We start from the raw sequence: 13165 nt of genomic DNA on the forward strand, positions 1-13165 counted from the left end.
GAGTTCATTTAATATTGAGTCATAATTAAAAGGAACTTAGTTTAGGGGCGCCTGGGTGGTGCAGTCGTTAAGCGTCTGCCTTCGGCTCAGGGCGTGATCCCAGCATTCTGGGATCGAGCCCCACATGAGGCTCCTCCACTGGAAGCCTGCTTCTTCCTCTCCCACTCCCCCTGCTTGTGTTCCCTCTCTCACAGGCTGTCTCTCTCTGTCAAATAAATAAATAAAATCTTTAAAAAATAAATAAATAAAAAATAAAAGGAACTTAGTTTAAAAACATTTTGCCCGTTACCTTAGAGTCCTTATGAAGCAGAACCAATACATTAGTTTAGGCTTTGACAAGGAGAGGAGGGTCTCCCTGATTTTCTGTTTCGTCAAGAATTCCTCCTCACATGGTATCATCAGAGGACAGTCAGAAAGCAGTGAGTTAACTCGGAATTCTAATCATTGAGGGGTGCCTGGGTGGCTCAGTCGTTAAGCACCTGCCTCCAGCTCAGGTCATGATCCCAGCGTTCTGGATCGAGCCCCGCACCGGGCTCCATGCTCAGTGGGAAGCCTGCTTCTCCCTCTCTCACTCCCCCTGCTTGTGTTCCCTCTCTCGCTGCCTCTCTCTGTCAAATAAAAAAAGAAAATTAAAAAAAAAAAATTCTAACCATTAAGTACTGTTTTGAAGCTTGCCCTCTTGAGCATGGAGGATTGTCATGTGGAAACATAATAGGGAAATTTCTTTTTCATAACACATAAATTACTTAGTACTTCTGTCCTTTCCTCTCTCTCTCTCTCTTTTTTTTAAATTTACATTGATGCTTTATTTGAAACAGTTCTTCTGAGTTTAAGGGTTTTCTCTTTTTAAAAAAACTGTTTTAATCAGGCTCCACACCCAACGTGTGGCTTGAACTCACAACGCTGAGATGGGGGGCGGGGGGGGGGGGGTCCCAGGCTCTACTGCTGAGCCAGCCAGGAACCACCAACTGAACCTGCCAGGCACCAAAGTTTCTTTCTTTTATCAAATGAGTGAGAACTCAAAGCGCGGGGGAGGGGGGGAGTTACTTGTCAATTTGAAAATCACAGTTTATCTTTCTACAATTAAATTAAGTGGAAAAAATGAAGACCCCCACTGGTAGCAGGAAGAAGCAAGAGTCTTGTAGGGTCTGGCGTTTGATGAGCTAGATATTCAGTTACCGTGCATTTCCATTGTTTTTCTGCGGCAGAGTCTTGGGAACGCGCATGCCTGAAGCCAGGTTACTCTTCTGTCCTTAACCCGTAACCATGTGCGCGGTTGTTGCCACAGTAGCTGGCTGTGCCCCAGACAAATGGGACGCTGGTCTGTTCCCACAGAGCTTTATCCCAGTCTTCATCGCAAGGAGGGCACTGCCATGTGCTCTCAGCCAGAGTCTCTTGTCCAAGTTTCCCGATTTGGTTGACAACATCCTTCTCAATACAGATTTTATCATCACAGCTTGAGATATGATGACTGATTTCGCCCGAGGAACCTGGGGGCCAGCACTGACGGGACAAAACAACCAATTTGCGACATTAGGATGATTCTTTCAGCTCTTGATAAGATGGTAAGGAAACCTGCAGGCCCTGATCTGGTGGCTTTTATCATAGGGGCATTGCAATAGCTTTTCAGGCTCCAGGGACCCTGCGTAAGCGGCTTCCATGTTGGAAATGACGGAGCTGAATCCAAGTGCCGGGTGGAGACCCGCCCCCCACCCCGCAGTCGCCTTCTCAACCCCAGCTACGCTCACTTCCGGCGCCTGATGTCAGGAGGTTAACCTTTCCTTTTTTACTGAACACCTGTAGGAATTAAAATTGTAGAGTATTGTTAATCCTCAGGAGAAACGTTCTCAGTTTTTTGAGGAAGAAGCATGGCAAGGATCTGAATTTTAAATTCTTTAAAGCTCAAGAATATTAAGTAGGATCCCGTCACCACCTAGTGGCCAAGAGTGGAATCTACACTTGGAACAAGAAGCAAGGGAATTTGTCAATTTGGGAATACTCCAACATTTTTAACAAAAAAGTTAAAGAAAAAGTTAGGCATACAAAAGCCAAAATAAATATGGCCAAATGTAGAGGCTTTGGCAGCCCAGTGCTTCTGCGGTTTGGCTATGCCTTTAACAGCAGCCGTGAAAATATGCTAGTCATTGCTCTGTCACTAAACAAACCCTAATTATATTTTTACATAACTGAATATAAAGAAAACATACCAACAGAAGGAAACCCTTCAACATCAACTTTGGAAAGAAGGACTACATAAGTAGAGAGTGCTAGTATCTCGAAAGTGAATGTGATCATCAGGCAACATTTAGAGCAGTGTGGTCCAATAGAACGATCTGCTATGGAGGAAATGTTCTGTGTCTGAGCTGTCCAAAAAAGTAGCCACTAGCCACATATACTTTTGAGCATTGGAAATGCTAATGGATCATGCAACTAAGGAGTTGAAATTTTCGTTTAATTTTAAATTATTTAAATTCAAATTGTCATCACCACCTGTAACCAGTAGCTACCGTACCGGGCAGGCAGAGTAGAGTTTACAATCTGTCTCTAAAAATATGTCGGCCCTCTCTCAATAGCTTTCAGTGGAGGCAGAACCATCTGCACGTGAACTGCTAGAGAACTGAAAAGTGAAAAAGAACTGGACAAGCAAGGGAAGATGGAAATAAAGTGTCTTGTCTGGTCACAGCTCATTAGATTTGAGGATACTAGATTCTTAAAAACATAACAGTCCCACTAGCAAGTTAACAAAATTACAAAAGAAGTTAAGGAAGCACCAACAGTCCAATTCTACCACATACAGACGCTTCAACCATAGAAATAATCTTGGCAAACTTTCAACTCACGCAGTTGAAAAGTGCTGGGAACCAAGCCAAAGGAAATCGCAAAGACATAGCGTTCATAAACTTTACCAACACATTCTTCCTGGTACATACAGAAAGGGAGAACTTCCACACACCTCCTTTATTCGCCCTGTGAGTTTAAAGAGTTTTGCCTAAAGATCAAGCCGGATCCTCTCGGAGGACAGCACAAATAACCCCAAGGTCTGTCCCTCTGGACCTGTTGCAATGGTAGAACTGTCTGGAGACACTCTAGACTCTATTAAAACACTTTGGATGAAGGAAAATATCCCAGAATTCTAGGAACCTTGGAGTACAGGATCAACAGCAACTTTTTTTTTTAAGATTATTTATTTATTTATTTGACAGAGATAGAGACAGCCAGCGAGAGAGGGAACACAAGTAGGTGGAGTGGGAGAGGAAGAAGCAGGCTCATAGCGGAGGAGCCTGATGCGGGGCTCGATCCCAGAATGCCGGGATCACGCCCTGAGCCGAAGGCAGATGCCCAACCGCTGTGCCACCCAGGCGCCCCAACAGCAACTTTTAATTAGGAAGACCTAATCTAATAAGAGGGCTATTCTGAATATTGCATGTGGAGGAGAAAGTATCTAAGGTGATAGCACCCAAGAATTCTGTCTTCCCTTATTGATTTTATGAGTAAAATTTCAGTAAACTTTTGGAAAGAAAAATTCTTCCCAAGATCAGGCGAAAGCCTTTGCTCTTCAAACTTCCTACCCAAGAAAGGGGAACAGGAATCAATTGGTATGTTTGAATTTTGAAAACTGCATATCCCACATCCATATTAAACTTGGGTCTCTTCAACAATTAGTAAAAACGGATCCAAATTTAGACGGTCCTTAAACAGCAAGATGCTTTTAAGCTGTGCTAATACAGTGGCCACTAGCAACATGTGGCTATTTAGATGAATCAAAACTAAATAAAATTAAAAATAAATTTCCTTAGGGGTGCTATCCACATTTCAAGTGCTCAGTAGCCATCTGGAGCTAGTGGCCACCATATTGGATTGCACAGATGTAGAATATTTCCATCATTCCAGAAAGTTCTATCGGATAATACTGCTTTAGAGGCCAAACAGGTATACAGATCCCTGGAGTTTAATGATTTGAGTAAGACATACATAACTATATGGCATATGTCTCTGAGAATTCAACTGGCTGGCGTGGCTAACAAATTGAAATCATCTTGAAAGGATGCATATTGTAGATATTCTGCTGATGCTCCAATAAGGCCAGTGACCTTCCCGGATACTCAGACATGGGCATATCAATAGAGGCAACTCAAGGCAGAGTCATGGAGGAAAGTGTGTTTCTCTAGGTGCCTCCAAAACCGCCTCCAAAACCTCCAAGGAATCCCTAGCAGGAGGTCTGCCAGCGAAACAAAATAAACAGCCTATCTGTTTTTAATCTTCTGTTTAATGCTTTGCCTAGAACTGTTGGCCTTTAGGCCACCACTGATAGGTAGATTACATTGGAATGTCCCTCCCCCCATTAAGGCAAAAAATATGTTTTTAAACTAATGATTTTTATGGAAATTATGAGACTGTTTTATTGGTAAAAGCCACTACACAATCCCTCATTTCTGGATCTTACTCAAGAAATTGTTTAGAGACATGGCATGGCAGAAAAAACTAATTGTTCCCCAATGTCCATAATCCCTGACTCCTTAATAGAATTTTCCATTTTACAAGGGCACATGGGCTTCCAGAATAAGTACTGGTTTCCCATCCTCCTCTCCAGTTATGTACAGTCACACATAAATTCTGTCCAATGAGCTGTATGCAGAACTGTTGTGTGCAACTTCTAGAAAGTGCCCTTATAAAAAGGGGGATGGGTCTTCTTCCCCTTTCCCCCTTTCTGCTGACTGGAATGTAGACATGAAAGCTGGAACTCAAGCAGTCAGATTGGACCTGAGCAGAAAGGGCCATGTTGAGGCTGGCGGAACAAGATAGAAGGAATCTGAACCCTGACACTGTTAAAGGCCATACCTGCCTTGCGGTGGCATGAGAAAGAAAGAAACATCTGTCTTGGTTAAGCCACTACGGCTTTCAGGATTTTCTGTTTCTCCCAGCGCAACCTAACCCTATGCAGTATATATACAGCATCTCTGGTTCTCAGCCAAACTTAACAAGAGTAGACTCGCCAAAATAAATGGCGCTCCACCCTCAAGCATCAGATACGGTAAAAATGACGGACTGGTTTCCTCCAGTCCTGGTACAGGGCTCTCACTAACAGCTAGCATGCAAGCTGTTTATCTTCTTGGTAATCACGCTTTTCACGGTGCCTTGTCCAACATCACACACGTCCGTGGTGCTGGTTAGTAAGGAGCAAGTGAGGTTCTGTGAGCCCCAGAAATGGGATGGAGAAGGATCCCAGGCACTGGGCACGGGGTGAGTGTGGGGCCATCTCTAATGATTTCAGAAAGGACCTGGCATAGGGGCACCTGGGTGGCTCAGTCGTTAAGCGTCTGCCTTCGGCTCAGGTCATGATCCCACGGTCCTGGGATCGAGCCCCGCGTCGGGCTCCCTACTCAGCGGGAAGCCTGCTTCTCCCTCTCCTTCTGCCCCTGCTTGTGTTCCCTCTCTCACTGTCTTTCTCTGTCAAATAAATAAATAAAAGAAAGAAAGAAAGAAAGAAAGAAAGAAAGAAAGAAAGAAAGAAAGAAGAAAGAAAGAAAACTGGCATAGACTTACTTGTAGGAATAAATCAATACCACACCTCAGTGGCAGTTACACTTTTCAGTTTCCCACATTGCATCCACGTGGGCCAGATACGAGCCTTAGTATCGCCAAAATACTGGCAATACCATAAAGTTGCTCTTAAAAACACAACAATGCAGTATTGGGCATGTTGACAGCTAAATGGTGTCAGGTATTTCTAACACATCTTTTCTTAGTTGACGAATGTCACGTTTGACAGTGGCAGAAACAGAACAGCAGCAGCTATAACCAAAAAAAAAAAAAGTGCTTATACTTTAGCCAAAGAAAATATGTCAGAATTCACCCCGTGGTCCCATACTTTGCTGACTTAATGGCTAACTCAGTCTAAAATTAACACCATTGTTCAGCTGCCCAAGTCCTACCCAGGGAAGGAAGTTGGATATTGACTTCCCCCATACCGGTCCAACTAGTGTATGGCAGACACTGTGGTTTGGCTGACCCCACACCACACTCACTGCGACCCCTCTTTCTCCTTCCCAGACTTCCTTGCAATTAAGGATGGCTGTGTGACCCAAAAGCAGAAGTTTGCTGAAGAAACAGATGTGGCTGTCACTATGACTTACTTCTTCCATCTTGACTGTTGACGTGATAGTGAGCTGTAGCAGCCACTTTGGGGACACGAGGGGACAAGTACACAGAAGGAAGGGGATTGTGAGATGGTGGAGTACAAAGATACCGTCTGGGCTCCTATAGCATTGAGAAGCGGTCAAACCAACACCACCAACTGTCTTCCTCAGATTTCTTGTTATATGAGAAAAATTAATTCCGATTTGTTTTTAGCCACTGGTATTTGGGTGTTCTGTGCCTGCTCTTGCAGGCATTTCTACTGGATGCAGGAGATCCCAGGAGGCCCTCTCAGGCCCTAGGGCGTTTGGTTGCCTTTCTTACTCTGTCCCTTTGCCTATTTCCTACGGGTCTCTGAGCAGAGGTTCATAACCCAGGCTGCACTTTGGAATCAACCAGGGAACATTTACAAAAGTACCTTTGTCCAGGCCCCATGCCAGATGAACTGAATCCACATCTCTAAGGGTGTGCACAGGGCATGAGTAATTTTTAAGAGTTCTTTCAGACTAGTGATTTTCAATGTTTCCTCTCCCAACTCAAGACTCTCTTATACTTTTAAAAATTACTGAGAACCCCAAAAGCCTTTCCTTGTATGTCTTATGTTATTGATATTTATAGTATTCAAAATGAAAACTGAAAAAAGTAATACTTATGCTTTTAAAAACAGAAATAATAAGCCCCTTTTATATGTTTGTATTTTTCCATAATAAAAAAGTAAGCAAAAATAACTTAGGGAAATAATATTTTGTTTTGTTTGTTTTGTCTTACGTAGGCTCCATGCCCAGTGTGGAGCCCAATGCAGGGCTTGAATTCACAACCCTGAGATCGAGACCTGAGCTGAGATGAAGAGTCAGATGCTTAACCAACTCAGCCTCCCAGGTGCCCCAGAGAGTAAGTTTTTAAAGACTTCAAAGAGTTTTATCTGCTCCATTTGGATCATGATTTGAACAAATACACACAGTCTTGGACATCTGAACACTGAGTCGTTATTTGATGACAAGAATGATTATTAATTTTTAGATGTGACAATAGAATTGTGATCATATTTGTAAGAGTCCTTATCTCAGTGCTACCTACTGAAAAGTTCACAGATGGGATCATAGGATATCTGGGACGGCTTCAAAATAATCCAGATAAGGAGAAACGAGTCTGTGAGGTAGAAACGAAACAAGATTGGCCATGAGTTGAAAATTTTTATCAACTCATGGCTGATGGATAGCAGAAGATTCATTTTACCATTCTCTCTATGTTCGTATGTTTGAAATTTCCCTTTAAAAAAAAGTTCTAAAAATAGATGCTAGGCATCACATAGAAACCAGATAAAGCAAATGAGAAAAAAGCTGGTTTTTTTAACATTAGACAAAACATCCTGATCAAGATAAAATTCAGTAAACAGGAAGAGGGATTTTTTTATTAATAAAGCATAAAATCTTCAATGAAGACACAGTCAGGACCCACTTATCCATTTGGTGCAGTAGACACAGGGCGTAGGGTCCACAGTACTTTTGGGGGTTCATGAAAATGTTTACATTTCTTTTAAAATAGAAAATGAGCTTTTAGATTAAAGAAAATATCTTAATTAATATAAGTACATAATATGAATATATTTATCTGTATACCAACACAGTCATAAAATACAGTTCTGAATTATTTTTGAAGAAAGGGTCCAGAAAGGCAAATGTGCGTAGGGCCTACAGGAGTCATATGCAGCCCTGGGTATCATGGTTATGGGTGTTTATGTGCTGAAGAGAAAAGCAGCAAAATGCAAACAGCAGAGATGCTGAACTCTGGGATTAGACAGCTCATGACACTGTAGCTACAACCACTGAACGTGACTTTGGGTTGGTCCTTGGGGAGAGGGTGAGTCAGGGAGTGCCAACGTGGTCATGAACGGGCTGGTCAAATTTACAGAAGGGGTCTGTATAGAGGGAAAGGTAGCAAGCACTTCTTGGGGTGTCTTCTCAGTTATCCCACCTTATGTGGGAAGAGTGCCCCCAACACCTCTCTTACACCCCCCTAGGGCTTCATACAAATTATCTGTTGTCACACTGGGCCACCAGCTGCAGAAATTTGGTTCTCAGGCGGACAGCTCACCAGGACTGGGGCTCCAGGAACCTGAACCACAGAGCCCAGAGACACAGAGGTTGAAAGTGGACTGATGGAGCGGTGTTTGTGGCCACACTCAGGGACAAAGTCTATGAACCCCTCAGGTCTCAGAACTGCCCTTGCTCTTCCCTATGAAGTCAACCCTTCCTTTAAATCCTGAGTACCCCGATATTTTTATCATAAACTGCTTTTTGGTCTTAAGCTGTTCTGAATCAGATTTTATGTTTGTAACAAAAAGAAAATTTAGGGGCACCTGGCTGGTTCAGTCAGTAGAGTATATGACTCTTGACCTCAGGGTCATGAGTTCAAGCCCCACGTTGGGTGGGGAACGCTTTGGAAATTTTTAAAAAGAACAGAAAAGAAAAGGAAAGAAAAGAAACTTTAGAAGTACAGGGTCTTGATAGCACTAAGATCAGAAGTTTAAAGGGGAGCAGTGTGCCCCAGACCCCAGTGCGTCAGCAGTGGTCAAGGCAAGGACACTTAACCAGGGCAGGGTGGCCAGTTCCCCTCCCTTCTCTTTCCAGCAGAAAGGTTGTCACTAACAGGGGGATTATTCCTTGATAGAGCAAGTGCTTTCCCATTTTGCAGATGAGAAAACTGACGCTCATAGCAAAGAAGCAGCCCCGTTAGAAGCAGAACAGCACTGGCAAGTTAAACACAGGAGAAGCCCTGGTTAGGAGCGAGGAGAGATCCGCCAGCTAGCATCAATCAGTATGCCCTTCTGCCCTAAGTCTGCTCAGCCCTACCCCGCCTAGACCAGCTGCCACAGCAGAGTTTTCTGTCTGACTCCCTCTGCCACCCGGGTTCCAATCAAATGCAATGCTATTTCCCATCTTCTCCCAAATTCGAATATCTCTGAAACACATTTCTTAGCTTTAGTTTTGTTTGCTTCTATAGATTTTCAATTCTGAAAAGTGGGAAAATATTAAGGTATGAAAAATACAAGTGGGAAGTTGCAGAGCTACAAGAAACCTCTACCAGCACCGGTGGTATAGGTGTGTCCCTGAGTTAGTGAGAAGAACTGACCCACTGTGCAGCCACCAAGGTGGCCCAGCCCGAGGGGAGACAGGAACATAACATAGGAATCTATCACCGAGACCCACATACTTTGGCCCAAGGCTCTGTGGAGTCCCAGCCCTGTAGACGCGAAGTGGCAAGACCTGGAACATGACCTTTACACGGGCTGCCACAGTATCCGATGTGGTTTTTATCCGTTATGCTTTAGAAATCCACGTACCTATTTCATGGGATTCAAAAGGCCTTCCACCTGGAAGTAAGATGTTGCTAATAGAGGGGGGCCTGGGCGGCTCCATCAGTTGTGATCCCAGGGTTCTGGATCGAGCCCCGCATAGGGCTCCTGGCTCAGCAAGGAGTCGCTTCTCCCTCTCCCTCTGCCTCTTCCCTCCCACTTGTGCTGGCTCTCTCTCTCGCTTTCTCTCTCGAACGCTTTCTCTCGTGCTCTCTTGCACTCTCTCTCTCTCAAAAAAATAAAGTCTTTTAAAAAGATGTTACTACTAGAAAGAGAAGCCAGAGCAAAGTAAACAAATGGATTGTCACGCCCCTGTTCCCTGAGGGCAGGCAGTGCGGCAGTGCGGTGGGCTGGCTCTCACTGAAGCTTATTCTACCATCTTGGCCGCTTGAGGGTACCCCTAAAGGAGGTGTCCCCATGGATGTCCCTGGTCTTCATTCAGGGACTACTGGGACAGGTCTTCCCAACTGAGATGGCAGTCAGCCAGTAATACCAGTTCCCATGAAACCACCCTGAAAGTGAGAAAAATAAAATAATAAAATAAAATAAAGCCAACTGTAAGCACCCAGGGGTGATTTCTGCTCACCTGCGCAGGTTTGAGCTGGCAAAATTACTATGGCCTGTGAACTGCACTGCTGGTCAGAGAAAAAATCAGGATATGGCCCTAACACTCCCTGCTGACCACACCAAACTTGCAGGAATAGGGGCTACGTACCCACAAAACTGGGTCCCCACCCCTACACAGATCCACTCAGAAACTACAAATCCCAGCATGCAACACAGCCAGGGCGGGGGAGGCCTTCTGGGATATGTAGTGCTCCCAGGTACAGCGATCCAAGTGGTCCGAATTTTACAAGTTGTTTTTTGACCATAAGTTACGATGCCTAAAATCTCAGCGCAAGGCCAAGATGCAGCTCCAGGAGTGTGAAGGGCTAGAACACCCATCCCCGCAGCCTTGGTGCTAAATCTCACTACCCCCCTGTGGTTGGTTGGCTGTGGGCCTGTGTCCAGGTCCTTCACAGCCTCATCCAACCTGGGCGGGGCCTTGATAATGCAAGACTCTGTCTTATCACTTATCTTTCCAAACATCATCAATGACTCCCTCCTCCTTACTGGCTTCAAGTTAAACTTGTTAGAGAGGCAGTCAAGAGTTTCAGAACACAGCCCTTCCTGCAAGAGTTTGTGTTCTGACCCAATCAAACCCAAAGTAGCTCCCCAAAATCTCTGCCTCTCTCCTCTTTATCTACTCCCCACCCCATCCAGAAGCCTCCACTGCCCACAGCCACATGTTTAGCTACCAGGGCCCCTGCGCTACCCACACCCAGCGCCATCCCAAAACTCCCACCTCTGGAGCCCTGCCCTCCCAATCCTCCCACATTTCCTTTGAGCCAGGCCCTCGCTCCAGGGGAGGCAGAAGTCCTGCTGCAAGGAGAGGGCTGTGGTGCTGGCATCCTCGGCGCAACTTGGCACAGAATCGCTCGTAAAACTGTTGTCTGGGGTTGGCTGGCATTCTAGCTAAACGGGCTTTTGTGGATTGGCCCGGGACCCAACTGCCGTGTAGAAATGTTATTTGAGTGAATGTATGGCATTGTTTCCATGGAGAAAAGCCGTCTAAGCTCAGAGCATCTGACCAAAAGTGAACTTTGAGGACACTCCCCTTTGTGCTCTGGGGACACCCTCTGAGGGTTTGGCTCCAATTGCAGAGGGAGCCCGGAGAGGCCTCAGCTCTGGCCCAGTTTGGCTGGGAGTGGGTGTGGGCAAGGATCTATTTAGGTCTAATCTTCCCTTGAGCTGAGGCCCAGGAGGAAGGGGAGGGGGTTGCCCGAAACCTTCGGGACTTGGAGATTGAGACCGAGGACGTGAGTGACCCCAAAAACCCATCCACCACCCGACCCCGAAAAGACGAGATCGGGGAGCTTCCCCTCCATTCGGCCTCCTCTTGGGTGGGAGAGTGGGAGTTCAGCGGGTGACGAAGGGAGGGGCAGCGTGTTAGGAATGCGTTATTCCGCTTGCCCTTTGGCGGGCCGAGGTCTTGGCGCCGGCACCAGGGGGCAGCAGAGGCAGAGAGATGCGCGGAGGAGGGGTTTTGTTGTTTGGGGTTTTTTTCTTTCCCACCTGCAAACTGTTTTCCTGCCCACCGTCGACGCCAGGCTGGGCTTCTAGACCCCATAAGAGAGCTTCCTTGGACCGACAATGAGCTAGCTCCATCACTCTAGGGTTTCAGAGATTGGAGTTCTGTCCTCGGGGACAATCAAGGCTGCACCGGCGGGGATCGGCCGGGAGGGGTGGGGCGCTGCCTCCCGGGACTCGGGGTCCCTCCCGGGCCCGCCCCTAGGGGTTTGCGGCCGCCGGCACGCACACACGGGCCCACGCGCGCTCGGACACCCGCAGCCACGCGTCCAGCGAGGAAGGGGCGTCCCGACTGGGAGGAGGCCCTGGAATAGTTTTATTCTGCTGCCAGGACGAGGGGGAGCCGGGAAATGCTGTGTGAGGGTGGGAAGCCCCAGGAGAGGCGAGACCAGCTAGGGATGCCTGGCTGAGCGGCTGCCCTGAACAGAAGGGCTCTACCCAGACCCAGGGGGCACAGGGCTACTGAACAAGCCCTCAGAAGGGCCTGGCGGGGGGGGGGGGGGAGTAAGTGGGGGCGGCACAGCACGCGATGGCGTGAGGGCTGTGCACTTGACACAGAGGGAAGCCTGGAACGGCAGAGCCGGTAATACTCGCAGGCGTGGGTGGCCTTCGACCATACCCGCAGCCAGGGCCTTGGCACACTTGACCGGAAGGGTGAGGTGACCAGAGGCCCAGGGGCAGGAAATGTTGTCTTGGACGCGAGCCTCAGTCTCCTCATTTGCAAAGAGTTTAGACTAGACCATGTAAGGCTCCCTTTCAGCCCTGAGGTCCCTAAAGATGGGGACTGGGGGTGCGGGGAGGTCGTGTTTGACCTGGACACAAGGAAGATAGGCACACCCCCACCCAGAAACAATCCCGCACCTGTGTCAGACAGGACCCTGGGCTCCCCCCTGATGTCCCTGGGAGATCAGTTTGTGAGTCTGGACTTGTCAGCCAGCTTTTATGAACTCTTTCTGGGCCCTGATACCACGAAAGGACAGGTCCCCTGGGGAAAGAGATTAAGCCTTCCCTTTCTGGTAAAGGCTCAGCCAGCAAAGGGGGTACAGGTCGGGTCGGGGTCCTTTTGAAATAACACAAGCACCACACACACGTGCCCCGGGAGAAGACGATCACATTATTTAACCATCAGTCAGAAAGGACACCGGTCTAGGGCTAGACGAGGTCCTGGGAGTCCCTTCCATCCAGATGCCACACGCTAACCCTTTCGTTGCGGGATCAGGGAAGGTGAGGGGGTGCTCGGGGGGGGGGGGGGGACCAGGGTAGCCAGGATGGCAGTGGGATCTTTGGGGTCTCAGAGCCATGGCGATTGACCAGCTAATAAGGACGAATTTCCATATTTCAACAGTGCTGAATACAGGCCCTCCTCTCACCCCTCACACTTTCGTCCCCTGCCCCCCCCCGGGGTGCGGCCTGCTCCCCAAGTCACAGGCAGTTCCTGCAAGCCCCAGACCAAGTGAGAGACAGCCGGTGTGTGGGTCAGGGAGCCAAACACCCGGGAGTAGAGCAGAGAAAGCCCCACCTTGGGCAGAGAGAGTCAGACCCTGA

The 13165-nt window shown here is 47.2% G+C and overlaps 1 pseudogene; it reads right to left on the reverse strand.

The window, feature by feature from the left end:
- Positions 1-203: 203 nt before the first annotated feature.
- Positions 204-1663, reverse strand: LOC123791071 (gametocyte-specific factor 1 pseudogene; annotated as a pseudogene).
- Between the last annotated feature and the right edge of the window lie 11502 nt (positions 1664-13165).

This window comes from Ursus americanus, chromosome 32, assembly GCF_024610735.1.
Source record: "Ursus americanus isolate L20-20 chromosome 32, mUrsAme1.1.p, whole genome shotgun sequence".
Classification (NCBI taxonomy): domain Eukaryota; kingdom Metazoa; phylum Chordata; class Mammalia; order Carnivora; family Ursidae; genus Ursus; species Ursus americanus.